The 18645-nt window shown below is 42.5% G+C and overlaps 1 long non-coding RNA gene across 2 annotated transcripts; it reads right to left on the reverse strand.

The window, feature by feature from the left end:
• Positions 1-212: 212 nt before the first annotated feature.
• On the reverse strand, positions 213-5175 carry LOC122142232. Of its 2 annotated transcripts, none has more exons than XR_006158462.1 (4): positions 5100-5175; positions 4879-4957; positions 668-860; positions 213-584 (listed from the first exon to the last, which is right to left on the reverse strand). It is a non-coding gene; the product is annotated as an uncharacterized LOC122142232 (long non-coding RNA). The 2 variants fall into 2 exon arrangements; XR_006158463.1 differs by having other exon boundaries at positions 5055-5110.
• Between the last annotated feature and the right edge of the window lie 13470 nt (positions 5176-18645).

Consider the following 18645-nt stretch of genomic DNA (forward strand, 5'->3'; position numbering starts at 1 on the left):
TATCAGAGAGCGGCTCAGAAGAGAGGGGCGGGGTGAGCAGAGCTCATTAGCATTTAAAGTGGAATGCAATAAACAGCATGCTGTAGACAGAGCTGTTTTTGGCAGGGTAAAAACTGTTGTTTTACACTACCATTGAGAAATTTTAACCAAACTATGTTACAGACTTTTCAAAAGATATACTGCACCAAAAATGAAAATTCAGTCATAACGGATTCATTATTAGTAATTTATTTCTTTGATGTTCCAAACTTCCTATATTTATTTATTTTTCTTCTAATAGTGAAAGTCAATGGTGTCCAGAACAACATTGGACCCTGTTGACTTTCATTATATAAAAAAAGAAAATTGACACGTTTTTTTTCTGTGTTCTGAAAAAGAAGGAGAAGTCAAACAGTTTTGAAATTACATGAAGGAAAGTAAATGGGTGATATTTGAGTGAACTATTCCTTATTTGCCAGTATACTTCTTGGGACTGCTGTTTAAGAAATTAATAAAGTAGTAAGTATAATGTCAGTTTTGCTTATATTTTTTAGGTTTAAAAAGAATGGACCTCCACACTCCTCGTACAGGTGGACCCCTGATGGCTGTGGAATTGAAAAATAATATCATTATTCACTGGAGGCCACATGGTGTTCCTTTACGATTTAGTAAAATGCTCATTACTAACCTGCATTATATCAACGATGATATTGATGAAATAGCTGGTGATTCTCATGCAGTCGTTGTCTTCACATTCGCTGCCCACCGCGTTTTTAGTCAACTATCTTTTTATGTACATGAAGTGGCTAAAATTCGTCAGTCTGTTGTTGCGCTGCTGAGTCGTGCACCACAGACTACAGTCATCATCAAGTCTGGAAACACTGCAGGACGAAAGGTACACTTGGTCACTTTAAATCCTGCTTTGTTTTCAAATAATATTTTTTCCTTGTTTTCTTATGTTAATGTCTTTAAACGTTTACAACCCCAATTCCAGAGAATTTGGGACGTTTTGTAAAAATATAATAAAATCAAGAATCTGTGATTTGTTCATTCTCTTTAACTTTTATTTAATTGACAAAAGTACAAAGAAAAGATTCCAAAGTTTTCACTGACCACTGTAAATGTATTTTGTAAATATGAACAAATTTTGATGGCTGCAACACAGAGGAATAATAAAGGTGAAAAGGTTATAGAATATCCACTTTAAACTGTTTTGAAACAGTTCACAGTAAGCAGGTGAATTGGTAATAGGTCAAGGTATCATGTTTGGGTATAAAAGGAGCCTCTCAGTCTTGACAAGCAAAGCTGGATCATGGCTCATCACTTTGTGCTAAATTTAATCAGAAAAGTGTCAAACAAATCAAAAATCAAATTTCGCAATGCAAAATTGCAAAGAATTTAGGTCTTTCATCAACTACCACATGTAATATTGTGAAAAGATTAAGGGAATCCAGAGAAATCACAGTACATGTAGGGCCGACCTTTGAGCCCTCAAATGGCATTGCATAAGAAACCTTCATGCTGCAGAGTTAAATATAGCCAAATGGGCTCAGGAGTACTTTAGGAAACCACTGTCATTTACCACAGTCTGCTGCTGAATCAAGAAATGCAACTTCAATCTCTGTTATTGTAGGACAGGGGTTCTCCAAAATCTATTCAAAGGTCCAAATCTGAATTTTCGTCAATGTCAAAGGTTCGGACCGGAACAATTGGTTTTTACAAAACTTCTTATTAATAGAATACATAACACGCATAACAAATGTTTTTTTTTTTTTTTTTATTTGAAAAAATAAAGTGCCCTTTGCATTCAAAATACATTAATAACAAGTGCAAAAGTAGCAACACAATTAATTTAAGTGTCAGCAATAGAGGTCGACTGATAAGGGTTTCTCTCTGGCCAATGCCAATATTTAGAAATCAGGGCAGCCGATGGCCGTTATATGGTGCTGAATTTTTTGGCCGATATGTTTGCAAGGCTTAATTTAATTTTTTTTTCCTTTATCTCATAAAAGTGAGTTTGAGAAAATGTTAATTGCAGGGCAGAAGATGGTAATAGTAGTAGTAGTAGTAGTAGTAGTAGCCTAATTCATAGTAATAATACATGGCTCAAAGCACCTTCTCAAAACAGTTCTGAAGCATGCTTTTTTTTATGTTTGTTATTCATTCTCTGCCAGCAGGAGGCGCTGTTGGGGTGGAGATATAGCGGTTTCCCCGGTAAAAAATATAGCGGCTCTAATAAAAAAAAAAAAAGCACTGCGCTCACAAACTCTAGGAAAGAGGAAATTAAAATGACTTGAAAGCTTTTCTGAAAATGGTCAGAATCCTTTTGGAAAATCAATTTGTGGCGGTCAGTTTTGATATTGTGACGGGTCGCCACAAATAACTCAGTGTATGGGAAACACTGGACACTGCTATAAGTCAATTGGTCATAATCTAAGTGATAAAAAAAAAATGTTTTAATAATATTAGTGGTGAAATGTCGCCCAATTATGTCAAACGTCAAACGCTCACTGGATGTCATGACAACAAATGTCATGAAGGAAAAGTTTCAATGGTTTTTTTTAAATATGTGTTATTATTACAGTTTTAACTTAGGGTGTTTTAATCTGTTTCATCATTAACTGAACACAAGTACAGAGGACGCATGAAAGTGCCCGGATGTCTTCTTGAAATCAAGGATTCATCGAATGCAGACTTGGGCTGCGTTCCAGTTCACTTTTAGACACAAACTCGCGAACTTCCCTATGCACCTACCCTCGGGGGAATCCCCGCCACCATTTTGAAGTGCATTCCACTTCATCAAATGGAAAAGGGAAACTTCCATGGAAATACCCTCAACCCCTAGACTTTGACCAAGGGAGCGAGTATGCTTCATGTGCACACTTTAGGCTGTTCTGTAGACCACAATGCAACACGACTATGACCTCATCGCACATCGCATTTAATTTATCCCCACCCCAAACAACTCTATAATATATAAAATATATATATATATTTTTTTTTACATTTATAACAGCCCAGGCATATCTATATATAGAATGCTGCACCAAACAAATTTGTAAGGGGAAACATGTAAACAATAAACAAACTCCATAGCGGATTCTAAGTGATCAATTGGTTTAGGATGTTCCAATTCAGCCCATTCCAAGGGTTCTGCCAGTAGTGGGCACTCATGCAATGTAATCAATGACGTACAACCGAGTAAATGAGACAGAGGGAAGTTAGCAAGTGAAGAGCATAAAAAAAATTTAACTGGAACGCAGCCTTGGGAGAATTGAACCATTAGAAATCCCAGAAGACCCTGCGGGTGGACGACGACAAGAACACAAGACCGTTCTCTGCATTCTTGGAATTGAGAAACAGCCAATATCTCACCTTCGCTTTCATTTCGGACCATCTCCAAAACGACATTAAAGAAACTAAACAAATGATTTACAAGTTTAACATGCATTTATCAAATTAGGAAATAATTAATGCTCTTGAAATACGAAATGGAGGCAGGTCCGGACTGAATTCCCTCAGAGTCCGGATCCGGACTAGAGTCCAGACTTTGAGAAGCACCGCTCTAGGAGAAAGCTATACATCAATTCTATGCCGTGATGCATTGTTCCAGTCTCTCTTGTTTCAAGAGAGACTGGACAAAAATTTTGCTTGCTAACAATTAGTATCCTTAATTCCCAAACACTGAAACACTGTAATTAAAAGGAAAGTTGATGTGACAGTGTTAAATGTGTTACCAGTGTTACCATGTTAACATTTTTTGGAGTGTGTTGCAGCCATCAAAATCAAAATTTGTTCATATTTACAAAATGCATTTACGTTGGTCAGTAAAAACTTTGGAATGTTTTCTTTGTACTTTTGTCAATAAAATAAAAGTTAAAGAGAATGAACAAATCACATATACTTGATTTTATTGCATTATACAAAACGTCCCAACTTCGCTGGAATTGGGGTTGTAGATTTTATTGTCTTGAAGCTTGGAAGCACTGAAAGCTTCATTACTAGAAAACTTCCTTGTGTGTGCACAGAATTCTGATTCGGATCTGTGTTCTTACAGAATATTTTTCAAAGTGATTGGTATATGATGCAGCTGAACACAGTGATGCGAGAGATGTTCAGAGATGTTAATGGAGTAATCTACTTAGATGTCTGGCAGATGACTTCCTGTCACTATCTACGTGAAAATATTCACCCAGGACCTGTTATTGTTGCTAATGAGGTCAAAACATTTCTGTCATATGTCTGTCCTGTGTGATTCAATATTTAGTATCACACAGCCCCAAAGAATAACATTTATCTTGCTTCGTCATCATCTACAGTGTACATACAATAAGACAATGTACATAAAACCAGATTGAATGAAATGCTAACAAATAGCCTTAAAAATAATGAAAAATGTATAAAATAACGTCTAAAATTAATTCCATCAGAAAAGTGGCATAAACCTACTTGAAGATACTAATTTGTAAATAAAGACATCATGTTATAACTGCTTTGTCTGTCATTAATTTATGGATTTTTTTTTTTTTTTTTTTTTTTTAAAGTAAAAACCTAAAATAGTAATTGTTTTCAGCATACCACAAACAGTTTTCAGTATTGCAGTACAAACATGATAATTTGTATGAAGTAGATAACAGTTGTCATTGCTGCCGTGATACTGCTATGTTCAATTTACCAAACTAGTGCAACAGTTAAAATCTGGGTTAACCCCATATACTGACATGACAAGTGTCGAGATCCACACACAGGTAAAGTACGCAGCACAGATTTATTAGGCAAATGCAGGAGACACAGGAAGCACACTAATAAGTAGCTAACATAGAAATATCTCGACACTTAACATGATGTTAAAAGGGATAGTTCACCCAAAAAATGAAAATTTGATATTTATCTGCTTACCCTCAGGGCATCCATGATGTAGGTGACTTGTCTTGTTGCAGTCTCTCAACAGTACAGTGCTTGGAAATGGTCACAGAATCTATGAGAGAGAAAAAAACGCACAGAAAAATCCAAATGAATCCCTGCGGCTCGTCACGATACATTGATGTGTAAAACACAAAACGATCGGTATTTACACAGTATTTATATTGTTTTTGTTTTTTTGTTGTTGTTGTTTTTACATCTGATTCACACAATGTCCGAACTGTTAGAACTCTTGTGAACGCGTTTCACAGCAGCCAGCATCATCTTCTTCTTGTGGCATTATGGCGGATCCAAGACTTAGAAGTGCATTACCGCCACCTATCTCTCAAGTGGACCATTGACATTTCTTATTGAGATTGTAGACAGAGTGTTAATGGTCCATTTGAGAGGTAGGTGGCGGTAATGCACTTATAAGTCTGGGATCCGCCATAAAGCCACAAGAAGAAGATGATGCAGGCTGTTTTGAAGCGCGTTTTTTTCTTCTCATAGATTCTGTGACCATTGCCAAGCACTGTACTGCTGAAAGACTGCAACACCTGAAGCTAAAAATCATATTTTGTGTTCTACTGAAGAAACAAAGTCACCTACATCTAGTGTTGTTTTTGCCGGCCTGTTTTAATTTTAGTTTTAGTCTAGTCTTTGTGTGAAGCTGTCATTTTAGTTTTTATTAGTTTTAGTCACGTTCATACACTTTTTAGTCTAGTCTAATTTTAGTCTACGAAAACTGATGACATTTTATTAGTTTTTTTTGTAGGAGAAATGTTGTGATTTTTTTGTATTTTTTTTGTAGGAGAAATGTTGTGATTTTTTGTATTTTTTTTGTATGTGAATGTTGTTTTTTTTTTTCTTTTTAGTAATGCAATTCTATTTAACCCAGTCAATATAGTACAAGTACCTAGAAGTATAGAAGAAACCAAAATTTTATTTTAGCCAAACCCATTTCAAACAAGGCTATCTTATTATATTATTGTTACCTTATAGACTCAGGAATACATCCATTCCAGACACGGAAGCTGCTCTGATTTGAATTTATTTCTCCCAAAGACGAACCCCAGCTGGCCAGCCATCGTTCCTTTCTCTGTGTCAAGGCTGATTTATACTCAACGTGTCCGCAATTTCACTTGGAAAATGTGACATCATCGCGGTGCTGCCGGAAGTTCGCTCTGAGTGCGCGCGAACTGGCGGAGTGCACAGCATTTTTTGTAACTTTACGCATAGCTCCGCATCCGAACATGCACGTCTGTTGCCGGCGTTTGTGTGAAACAAAAGCAGTTTAATGTGAAGTTCAAACTCCATCAGGTGCTTTTTGACGGAAAATGTTTTTTTTTTATTTATTTTTTTTTATATTTGCATAGTTTGTCCAAGGCTTCTTATTTGAAGTATGTTTTATTTTTATTGCATAAAATAGAATTAGAATTCATTTAGATATTAATTATACACGATGTGCTCAAAGTTGTCTTGTGTTTGATGCGAAATACAGCCAATAGTTTTAAGTTTGTACATAAAGAAATTATTAATTCATCAACTCATTCATCACAAGACTTGTACTGGCAAATGACTTCTTCTCACCGGTGATTCCCAATGGTTTTAGAGGACAATTACTCCTTGTTGCTCCCCTGTCGTTTCAAAGCATAGTACAACGGCGAACGTGACAAGTATAAAAGCTACGTCCGTTTGGGAAGGGGCGCTCACAGTCAGCGGAGCCAGGCGAAAGTATAAATTCCGCTTAACTTTGTTTGTTATCATCTTCTAATTAATGCCGCGTGTGGGGCTTGAGGAAGTGACGTTGGTTACGTCTGCGCAGTGAGACCGGCAGCGGTCGCGGCAGCGGTCGCGGCAGCCCTCGTGTGAAGCCTCCTCGTGTGAAGGCCGAGGAGTGTAAAGACTGTAAGGCCTGTCCCTCTGACCTCTACTACAACGCTCTCTATTCCAGTTGGTCTCTGGAACTGCCAGTCCGCTGTTAACAAAGCAGACTTCATTTCTTCTATTGCTACTCATTCCAGTCTCAGTCTCATGGCACTGACTGAGACTTGGATCAAACTAGGGCTGGGCGATATATCTAACGATATGATCATGCGCATCTAGTCAGTAAATCTGGTTCCCTGATTACCGCTAAATCGCCATCACCTGCTTTCAAATGGACCGGCATTTAATAGACAGAGCCGTAGATCACTGACAAGCTACGCAATATCGCGTTCATTATCGCAGATGTATCGCCTTCGATAATCAACGCGATATTGCGTAGCTTGTCAGTGAACTACGGCTCTGTGTATTAAATGCCGCTCCATTTGAAAGCAGGTGATGGCGATTTAGCGGTAATCAGGGAACCAGATTTACTGACTAGATGCGCATGATTATATCGTTAGATATATCGCCCAGCCCTAGTTTATTAATTGGGGCTCTGTTTGTAAGGAGGCCCTCTCCGCTAATTTCACTTGTTCCCACACCCCTCGTACGACTGGGAGGGGTGGAGGTACTGGTCTCCTTATATCGAAAGATTGGAAATTTGATCTTCAGCCACCACCTACAGGTAACGGTTCATTTGAATCACATGCTGTTACTGTAACCCACCCTGTTAAAATCCACTTCGTGGTCATTTATCATCCCCCAGGTCAATTGGGAAACTTCTTGGAGGAGTTGGACGTGCTACTATCAAACTATCCTGAAGATGGTACTCCTCTGGTACTGCTTGGTGACTTCAACATCAACCTAGATAAACCCCAGGCTGCTGACTTCAACACTCTGCTCGCCTCATTTGATCTCAAGCGAGTGTCTACTACAGAGACTCACAAATCAGGCAACCAACTGGACCTCATCTAACACGCGCTGTTGCTCAGTGGACAACACTTTAGTTACTCCACTGCACACCTCAGACCACTTCCTCATTACTGCTAACCTAGCGCTTACTCCTGAAGCAGCACACGCTCCAACGCAGGTCACCTTTCGACGTAACCTACGCTCACTCTCTCCATCTCGCCTATCCTCTGTGGTTTCATCCTCACTTCCTTCACTTTCGCAGTTTTCAGTTCTGGACACAAACAGTGCTACGGACACTTTTTGTTCCACTCTAACCTCTTGCTTGGACAACTTTTGCCCACTGTCGTCTAGACCAGCACGCACCACCCCATCTGCCCCCTGGCTGTCCGATGTACTCCGTGAACATCACTCTAAACTCAGGGCTGCAGAGAGGAAATGGCATAAATCAAGAAACTCTACCGACCTCAGTGTGTATCAGTCTCTCCTCTCTTCCTTCTCTGCAAACGTCTTCACTGCTAAAACATCATATTACCACGACAAGATTAACAACTGTTGTGACGCTCGGACACTCTTCAAAAACCTTCTCTTCTCTTCTTAATCCGCCTCCACCTCCTCCTCCATCGACTCTTACAGCTGACAACTTTGCAGTTTCCTTCACAAATAAGACAAGAACCATCAGTGACCAATTCTCCAAAACGCAGACTGAGGATAACTTCACAACGACTAATGCTCACTCTTTCTCCTCCTTCTCTCCACTCTCAGAGACGGACGTTTTCAAACTTATCCTGTCCAGTCATCCTACTACTTGCCCACTGGATCCGATCCCCAATCACCTCCTTCAAGCGATTTCTTCTTCAGTCATACCTTCACTTACTCACATTATCAACTCCTCTCTTCACTCTGGAACATTTCCCTCAGCATTTAAGCAGGCTCGGGTAAGCCCACTGCTGAAGAAACCATCTCTAAATCCAGCACTTCTAGAAAACTACAGACCGGTATCCCTTCTTCCATTCATTGCAAAGACACTCGAACGAGCTGTGTTCAACCAGCTCTCTATGTTTCTTGTACAGAACAACCTCCTGGACAGCAACCAATCTGGCTTCAAAAGTGGCCTCTCAACTGAGACTGCCCTGCTCTCGGTTACTGAAGCCCTGCGACTGGCAAGAGCAGCTTCAAAATCCTCAGTTCTCATTTTGCTGGACCTGTCTGCTGCTTTTGACACCGTTAATCACCAGATTCTCCTGTCCACCCTCAGAAAGATGGGCATCTCTGGAACCGCACTCCAGTGGCTTAACGCCTACCTTTCTGATAGATGGTGTCTTGGAGGGGTGAAGTTTCTAAGTCACAACAACTTGCTACTGGGGTTCCTCAAGGCTCAGTACTTGGACCGCTTCTCTTCTCCATCTACATGACGTCATTAGGATCTGTCATTCAGAAGCATGGCTTTTCCTATCACTGCTACGCTGATGACACTCAACTCTACTTCTCATTCCAACCAGATGACCCGACGGTAGTTGCTCGCATTTTAGCCTGTCTGAGTGACATTTCTAGCTGGATGAATGACCATCACCTTCAGCTCAACCTTACTAAGACTGAATTGCTGGTGGTTCCAGCTAACCCATCGTTTCATCACAACTTCTCTATACAGCTGGGTTCGTCAACCATAACTCCTTCCAGGACAGCCAGAAACCTAGGAGTTGTGATGGATCATCAGTTAAGCTTCACAGACCATATTGCTACAACGACCCGGTCCTGCAGATTTGCCTTATACAACATTAGGAAGATTAGACCCTTCCTGTCAGAGCAAGCCACCCAACTTCTTGTCCAAGCTCTTGTTCTCTCCAGACTGGACTATTTCAATGCTCTCCTGGCGGGCCTTCCTACATGTACTATCAAGCCTCTACAACTGATCCAGAATGCAGCAGCGAGGGTTGTCTTCAATGAGCCAAAAACAGCTCATGTTACTCCTCTCCTCATCAGGTTACACTGGCTATCAGTAGCTGCTCGCATCAAATTCAAGGTACTGATGCTTGCCTACAAAACGACCACTGGCACGGCACCAACTTATCTAAACTCACTAGTTCAATCTTATGCACCCTCCAGAAGTTTGCGCTCTGCGAGTGAACGACGCCTTGTGGTGCCATCTTTGAAGAGGTTCAAAATCACTCTCACAGACTTTTTCCTGGACTGCTCCCAGCTGGTGGAATGACCTCCCGATCTCAATTCGAACAGCTGAGTCTTTACTCATTTTCAAAAAACATCGAAAGACTCATCTTTTTCGCCTGCACTTAACCAACTAATACTAGTACTTACCATTTTCTTTTTCTTGTCTATCATATTCAAAAAAAAAAAAAAAACCCTGGCTACGTGTTCTGTACTAGACTAACTGAGACTTGTCATAGTACTTGTATACCGTTGTTGTTCTCTCGTTGATCTGATCGTTTCTACTGTTCTCATCTGTAAGTCGCTTTGGATAAAATCGTCTGCTAAATGATTAAATGTAAATTTAATTATAGTCATCGTCACATGACCAGCATTTACGTTGCGTCTCGTCTCGTTTTCGTCACATGATAAAGGTTCGTTGACGACGATATTTAGTCATAATTTTCGTTGACAAAAGCAACACTACCTACATCTTGGATGCCCTGGGGGGTAAGCAGATAAACATCAAATTTTCATTTTTGGGTGAACTATCACTTTAAGAGTTCTTTTCCTTGCAAGTGAATGGTGATCAGACAGACGGGATTTGAAGACAGACATTGAAAAAGACAGACAGATGGGAGGTAAGTAGCGGCACTGATGCATGTCAGGTATGTAGCTCCAAGGGAACAACAAATCCAGACAATGTGGATGTGAGGAGTAGCTGCTTATATAGAGGGTACGCATTGACATCACTTTCCCGTTGGAACACGTCCCCTCAGCCGGACTGAGTGGCAAAAGAGCCTGCTGCACGAATGGATTTAATACTGCGCAAATGCAAGTAAAACAAATGATTATCAGTTTAAAATAAAGGTTGTTGAACTCGATTGAGTTCTTTACAACTTACCAAATATACAGTGGTCCATAGATATTGACTTTATTGAGATGATCGTGTTTTTTTTTAGTTGTATGTGTATGTTTTGGATGGAGTGGGGTTTCATAAAGCAAATTTGCCTGTGAACGCTTTATGTAAATACAAAATACAAAATAGGTTTGTCTAAATCCGGGTAATCACTTATATATATTGTCATATCGTCCAGTCCAAAAACTTATATAGTTTTTGTCAGTGTTTATTTAAAACATCCAGTTATGCAGAATATAAGTTGGTAAATATTTAATTGATGAGTTGTCAATACAATATATAACAATACAATATATAAGGTATAACTTTACCACAAAATTCAGCATATTGACATTACATGATAAACAGTGCTTTCACTCTGTCTTTTTGCCACTCAGTGGGTGGAGCTGCACTCACTCCAGCTAATGGTGATGTTACGTGCATACCCTCTAAAGCAGGGTGCCCAACCCTGTTCCTGGAGATCTACCTTCCTGCAGAGTTCAGTTCCAACCCTCATCAAACTCACCTGTCTGTAAATATCAAGTGCTCCTTCAGATCCTAATTAGTTGGTTCAGTTGTCTTTGATCAGAGTTGGAGCTGAACTCCAGGAACTGGGTTGGGCATCCCTGCTCTATAGTGATGCTTGATTGGTGCATGCAGGTGATTAGAACTCTGGTAATTCGGAACATGTGGGAAGATTTGAGGGATCTGGTGCAGTTGATGGAACTAACTCTGTTACAGGTTTAACCAGTAGAGGACATTGTTAATCTGCCTCTTGATAGTGAATAGACCAGTGTAGCAAGGACTCAGCTTATGACAGGGCAAATAACGGATATCCCTGGTAGAGAGCCAGAACTTCTAACCTTGGTTGCTTTTCCCAAAAGCAACTATGTTTGTAAATCCCAAACTTTAACAATAGAGTTCATTGGATCTAACGACCATAGTTAGCTAACGATGCTTTCTTGCATCTGCCTGGTTCTTTTTTCTCCATAATGCCATTTGGAAATCGACATCATCTTAATCCCAGACTTCTCACTCTCTTGGAACCAGTGGTTCACTGCTGGAACCTCAGAAGGCTTACCTGACAAGGGAAACAGGAGCAGCTGATAACCAAGTATGCATTGGAACGGGGTTAGTTTGGTGCTGGCTTGATGCAAGGAGTTCTGAGCGTACTCGGCCCTAGGACTCCAGCTGTGTTGCAGATCATCACAATATGACCTTAAAGATGTTCACCCAGGTGATGTTATCATTGTTAATGAGGTCAATATGTTGCTCTCATGTGTCTGTCCTGCCTGACACAGTTAAATACTTTGCTTTCTCTTAAAATGTAGCACCTTTACCTGTGTAATCTTAACATTTATTAATCTTATTGTATTTGTCTTATTTCCATTTCAATTCAAATTTTACAGTTGTGGACAATGGAATATTTTACATTATTATATACAGCCCTTGAATTTTCCAAGACTCCAAGTGGCAGAAATCTTTGGTGGTCTTTCTGAACTCTAGAGAAGAATATTACTTTTGATCAGGGGTCTCCAAACTCAGTCCTGGAGGGCCGTTGTCCTGCAGAGTTTAGCTCCAGCTTGCCTCAACACACCTTGCTGGAATTATCTAGCATGCCTAGTAAAACCTTGATTAGCTGGTTCAGGTGTGTTTAATGGGGTCTCACTTGGGAGCCTAATCATCTCTGAGTTTAAGAGAAAACGCCAATGAGAATTGGCTTGTGGATTTTGCATGCTGAGCCACTCCCCGTGCACACGGGTATATAAGGTGACAGCATTCATACGCTCATTAGATTTTTGCTTCGGAGCAGTGAGAGTTTCTCCGCCGGGCCACGCTTTACGGACCTCTCACTTCTTCCCCTGCACTTGTCCTGTGCGGCTGCTGAGTGATTCTGCTGGGCTTATGGCGGTCCCAGCATTTTATTTGGTGTGCTGCCGGGGAACAGATGTTGATTGCACCATCAGAGGATGGGCTGTTGGCCTCTGTGGATGAAGAGAGCCTCTGTCTGTGGCTCTCGCTGCCAAAGCTTAGAGTGCTGCGGGCCAAGCTACAGAGGTTGATGCAGGAGCTGCGCACAGCGACTGACTTCACCCTCTGGGCGATGGAAGTCAAGACGTGGTTCCTCTGGAAGGCAGTGTCAACTATAATGGTCCAGGAGTGCCATCTCTGGCTCAGCCTGGTAGAGATGAGAGACACTGACAAAGTGCACTTTCTTGATGCCCCCGTCTCCCAGGCTGGCCTGTGCAGCGACACTGTCTAGGGCTGTGCCCAGCAGTGCTCATTAGTACAACAGCAGACTGAGGCCATACAGCACATCTTGCCCGACATGATCCTCCAGCTGCCACCATTCCATCACAGGCCGCTTTTCAGCCTCTTCGTTGCCATGGGCGTCCTCCTGCGGCTTCCACACCGGCTCCGCCCCGTACTGAGACATCGTAGATTCCGGAGCATCGAGCCCCACACTGGAGCTCCCTGTGTCGCATCCAGCTAGATCCTCTAGGAAGATGATGAAGCCGCCCTGACACGGGCAAGCCAGAGATGTGGGAGACTGCTTTTCAGGTGGCAAGGACAACACCGCTCCTTCCCCCGGAGGAGGGCCGGGTGGGGAATCTTTTTCTTTCTGTTCTGCCGTTGACTGTCTACAGTCTGTCTGACTGAATGTCGGCAGAACCACATTTTTAGAGTTAAACTCACGCGGAAGAGCTGCGGGACCTCGGTCTGATCCGGAGGCCTACACCATCACAGACCCCCACTACTGCATCTCGCCCACAGCGGAGGCACCACAAGCGGTGTGAGAGGAAGCAGAAGAGGAGTAAGCACAGAGGTATCCTGGCTAGGCTAACAGCTAACCCACACAAGCCAGCTATCCCCACCATTGTACTGGCTAACGTATGTTCTTTGGACAATAAACTGGACTACATCTGATTACTACCCTCAACTCAGAGGACTGTAAGAGACTGGTGTGTTTTTGTGTTCACGGAAACATGGCTTAGCAACAGCGTTCCAGACGGCGCTATTCAGCTCAATCAGCTGACATGCTATCGAGCGGACAGAGGTCGTGGAAGGTAAAACCCGTGGTGGCGGGCTTTGTGTTTACATCAATGACGCATGGTGCCGCGATGCTGTTGTGGTCTGCAAACACTGCTCACCCCTGGTGGAGTTTATGATTATTAAGTGCTGACCGTTCTATCAACTGAGGGAATATACAGCCATACTGCTCACTGCTGTATACATTCCTCCGAACTCCAACAACAGGAGCGATGCACTAAATGAACTGTACCAGCACATCAGTGAGCAGCAGACAGCCCACCCTGATGCTTTTCTCATCATAGCTGGGGATTTCAACCATGCAGACATAAAAAGTGTGTTCCCAAAAATACACCAACACATTAACTTTCCAACAAGAGGTAAAAACATTTTAGACTTTGTTAACACTACACAGAGAGGAGCTTACAAAGCCCTCCCCCTCCCCCATCTTGGTGCCTCGGACCACATCACTGACATGCTAATGCCTGCATACAGACCGCTCATTAAAGTTGCCAAACCAGTTCACAAACAAATTCAAGTGTGGCCGGAAGGTTCGTCAGAGGCTCTTCAAGACTGTTTTGACACCACTGACTGGAATATGTTTAAGCAGGCTGCCACATACAATAACACCACAGACCTCCAAGAGTACTCAGAGACTGCCACTGCCTACATCACCAAGTGTATTGATGATGTAACAGTCACAAAGACCATCACTGTCCGGGCCAACCAGAAACTGTGGATGACAGGGGAGGTCTACAGACTCCTTAAGATGTGGAACGCTGCCTTCAGAGCTGGAGATGAGGTGGTCCTGAAGACAGCTAGGGCCAACCTATCCCGCGGCATCAGACAGGCTAAGAGACAGTACTCCAGGAGTATAGCCCATCGTTTCAGTGGCAGCAGAAACACTCAGAGCCTGTGGCAGGGGATGCAGACCATTACAGACTACAAGCCCCCACCGCGGACCTGTGACAGCACCATCTCCCTGCTGAACAAGCTGAACGCCTTCTTCGCTCGCTTTGAGATACAAAACAGCAACACTCCACAGAAGACTCCACCTCCTCCCAGTGACCAGGTGATGATGCTGACCCCAGACAGCGTGAGGAGATCCTTCACCAGGATCAATGCACGCAAAGCTCCGGGTCCTGACAAAATTCCTGGTCATGTACTGAGAGACTGTGCAGTGGAACTCACTGATGTCTTCACAGACATTTTCAACATCTCGCTTAGTCAGGGCTTAGTCAGGCTGTTGTCCCCACATGCTTCAAAGCTACCACCATCATTCCAGTCCCGAAGAAGCCATCTCCATCCTGCTTCAATGACTACCATCCAGTTGCACTTACTCCTATTCTCATGAAGTGCTTTGAACGGCTAGTCATGCACCATACCAAGTCTGCCCTCCCCCCTCCCTGGACCCCTTCTAGTTTGCATATTGGTCCAACCACTCGACCGATGACGCCATCACAACTGCCCTCCACTCAGCACTCACACATATAGAAAAAAAGGACTCATACGTCAGAATGCTGATCATAGACTTCAGTTCAGCATTCAACTTAATCATACCTCAACAGCTCATTTACAGACTGGTCCAGCTGGGACTCAACACTTCGCTGTGCAACTGGCTGTTGGACTTTCTGACTGGAAGACCCCAGGCAGTATGGGTCGGCAGCAACACATCCAGCACCATCACACTGAACACTGGGGCCCCCCAAGGATGTGTGCTGAGCCCCCTCCTCTTCACTCTGCTGACCCACAACTGCACACCATCACACAACTCCAACCTCTTTATCAAGTTTGCGGATGCACTTCACAGAGGACCTCTCCTGGACTGAAAACACAGCAGCACTGGCTATGAAAGCACAGCAGTGTCTCTACTTCCTCCGCAAACTGAGAAGAGCTAGAGCCCTGGCCCCCATCATGTACACCTTCTACAGAGGCACCATCGAGAGCATTCTAACGAGCTGCATCACTGTGTGGTATGGCGCCTGCAACGCATCCTGCCGGAAGACCGTTCAGCGTATAGTGAGAGCAGCTGAGAAGATTATTGGTGTCTCTCTCCCCTCCCTCCAGGACATTTACAGAACCTGTCTCACTCTTGAAGCCCTCTGCATTGCAGGTGGTCCCACTCACCCATCACACACCTTCTTCAGTCTGCTGCCATCAGGTAGGAGACTGCGGAGTCTCCAGGCCAGGACCAGCAGACTGAAGGACAGCTTCATTCATCAGGCTGTCAGGAAGCTGAACTCGCTCCTGAACCTGCCCCCCCTTCCCTCTTCTGCCCCAGGCATCACTGAACTATGACCCCCCCCCCAGAACCCACATCCCCAGGTCCTTCCACTCCCCCCTCCCACTAACATACGGTGACATGCACCAGTCACTTTGTGCAGTATTGTTCTGCCCACTACCCCATTTAGCATGGAACTGACGTCATTCTACTACCTCTTTAGTCAGTTTAAATAAAAGAACCACTCTCTGAGCCCTTTGTCACTTTAATCAGACTGAGTAAGCTTTTTTTGCACTAGAATATTTTTATCTGCACTGTTTGTTCACTTTACTGGTTTGCACTCTATCTGCCATGTGCCTTGCGCTGCTTTATTTAACTTTATTTTTATTATTTTATTATTTTTTTATTATTATTATTATTTTACATGCCCTTATTTGTATAGTTGTATTTTATATTTAATCTGTATCTATCTGGATTTTTAGGCTCTACTGTTAGTGTTATCTGTATGCACCATTAGTCTGAGTGTAACGTAACGTTATCTGTATGTATGTACTGTACATGTGGAAGAATTGACAATAAAGCAGACTTGACTTGACTTGACTTGAAGTTTATTTTTTTCTGTCCGTTTAATAAACTAAGACAACTAAGTCTATAAGCCACTGAAAAGCTGATTTCCTTGAAAAGTGTAAACACTGGTGCTTCTGCCTATATACAGCCTCAGCCAAAAGTTTTGAGAATGACACAAATATTATTTTTCACAAAGTCTGCTGCTTCAGTGTTTTTAGAGCTTTTTGTCAGATGTTACTGTGGTATAGTGAAGTATAATTGCAAGAATTTCATAATTGTCAAAGGTTTTTATTGACAATTACACTAAGTTTAATCAAAGACTCAGAGTTGACACTTCTTTTTCAAGACCTCTGCAATTCCCCCTGGCATACTGTCAGTCAACTTCTGGGCCACATCCTGACTGATGGCAGCCAATCAGTCTAGCATATTCAATGCTTGGTGTTTGTCAGAATTTGTGGGTTTTTGTTTGTCCATCCTCCTCTTGAGGACTGGCCACAAGTTCTCAACGGGATTAAGGTCTGGGGAGTTTCTTGGCCATGGACACAAAATTTCAATGTTTTGTTCCCCAAGCCACATAATTATCACTTTTGCCTTATGGTAAGATTCTCCATCATGCTGGAAAAGGCATTGTTCATCACCAAACTGTTCCTGGATGGTTGAGAGTAGTTGCTCTCAGAGGATGTTTTTGTACCATTCTTTATTCATGACTGTGTTCTTAGGCAAAATTGTGCTGAGGACTGGGGTAAAGACTTTTTCTCTGGTGAATCCCCTTTGCGATTGTTTGGGGCAACCGGAAAAAAGCTTGTATGGAGAAGAAAAGGTGAGCGCTACTATCAGTCCTGTGTCATACCACATTGGAGTGGCCCTTGGTTTTGAAGCAACCCCACACATAAATGGTTTCAGGATGCTTTACTGTTGGCATGACACAGGACTGATGGTAGCACTCACCTTTTCTTCTCTAGACAAGCTTTTATCTGGTTGCCCCAAACAATTGGAAAGGGGATTCACTGGAGAAAAAGACTTTACCTCAGCAGTCCAATCCCTTTACCTTTTGGAGAATATCAGTCTGTCCCTGATGTTTTTCCTGGAGAGAAGTGGGTTTTTCGCTGTCCTTCTTGATACCAGGCCATCCTCCAAAAGTCTTCTCACAGTGCATGCAGATGCACTCACACCTGCCTGCTGCCATTCCTGAGCAAGCTCTGCACTGGTGGTGTCCCGATCCTGCATCAGAATCTACTTTAGGAGATGGTCCTGGCACTTGACTTTCTTATGTGCCCTGAAGCCTTCTTCACAGCAATTGAACCTCTCCTGTTGAAGTTCTTGATGATCTGATAAATGATTGATTTTGGTGCAATCTTACTAGCAACATTATCATTGCCTGTGAATCACTTTTTGTGCAACGCAATGATAACTGTACGGGTTTCCTTGCAGGTAATCATAGTTATGTGAGATTTATTTTGATTATTTATATTATGTGTAAATTGTTATACAAGTAGGATAATCTGATTGGTTTAAGTATGTGACGTGATGGAAAGGTTGGCGCGATGACATGCGCAGTGAATTGGCGCGAGGACATGCGCACTGGTTGTCAAGTGAAACGGGGCATTCGCGGGAAGTGTGTCAAGAGAGAAAAGCCTGTAATGCGACCTGCGAGTTAAAATTCAATCCTGAGCTCTGTCAAATAAAAGACAGTAAAGTTCCAGTTTATGTGTATTACTGCATTATTTCGACGGACCCATTTTCAAGAGACGGAAGTTTCCTCCTATGGTCAACAGCCCCTCTTACAGAGGAAGAACAATGATTTCAAGCACCACCCTCCTTTTAAAGCTTCCAATCTGTTATTCTAACTCAATCAGCATGACAGAGTGATCTCTATTCTTGTCCTCATCAACACTGTAACCTGTGTTAATGAGAGAATCACTGACATGATGTCAGCTGGCAGGGGCGGACTTACCCATTAGGCAAAGGTAGGCGACTAAAATGCTAGATGCGCATTAAGCGCTGACACGCGAACGGTTGCTGTTTAGTGATTATTATCACGACAACCATCTGCGTGTCCAAGTTGAACGTGCTTCTTGTGTATCCTGCTTGTAGCAAATTAAAATATTATGCATCTGAAGTTGACTGC

This window comes from Cyprinus carpio, chromosome B24 (assembly GCF_018340385.1).
Source record: "Cyprinus carpio isolate SPL01 chromosome B24, ASM1834038v1, whole genome shotgun sequence".
Lineage (NCBI taxonomy): Eukaryota > Metazoa > Chordata > Actinopteri > Cypriniformes > Cyprinidae > Cyprinus > Cyprinus carpio.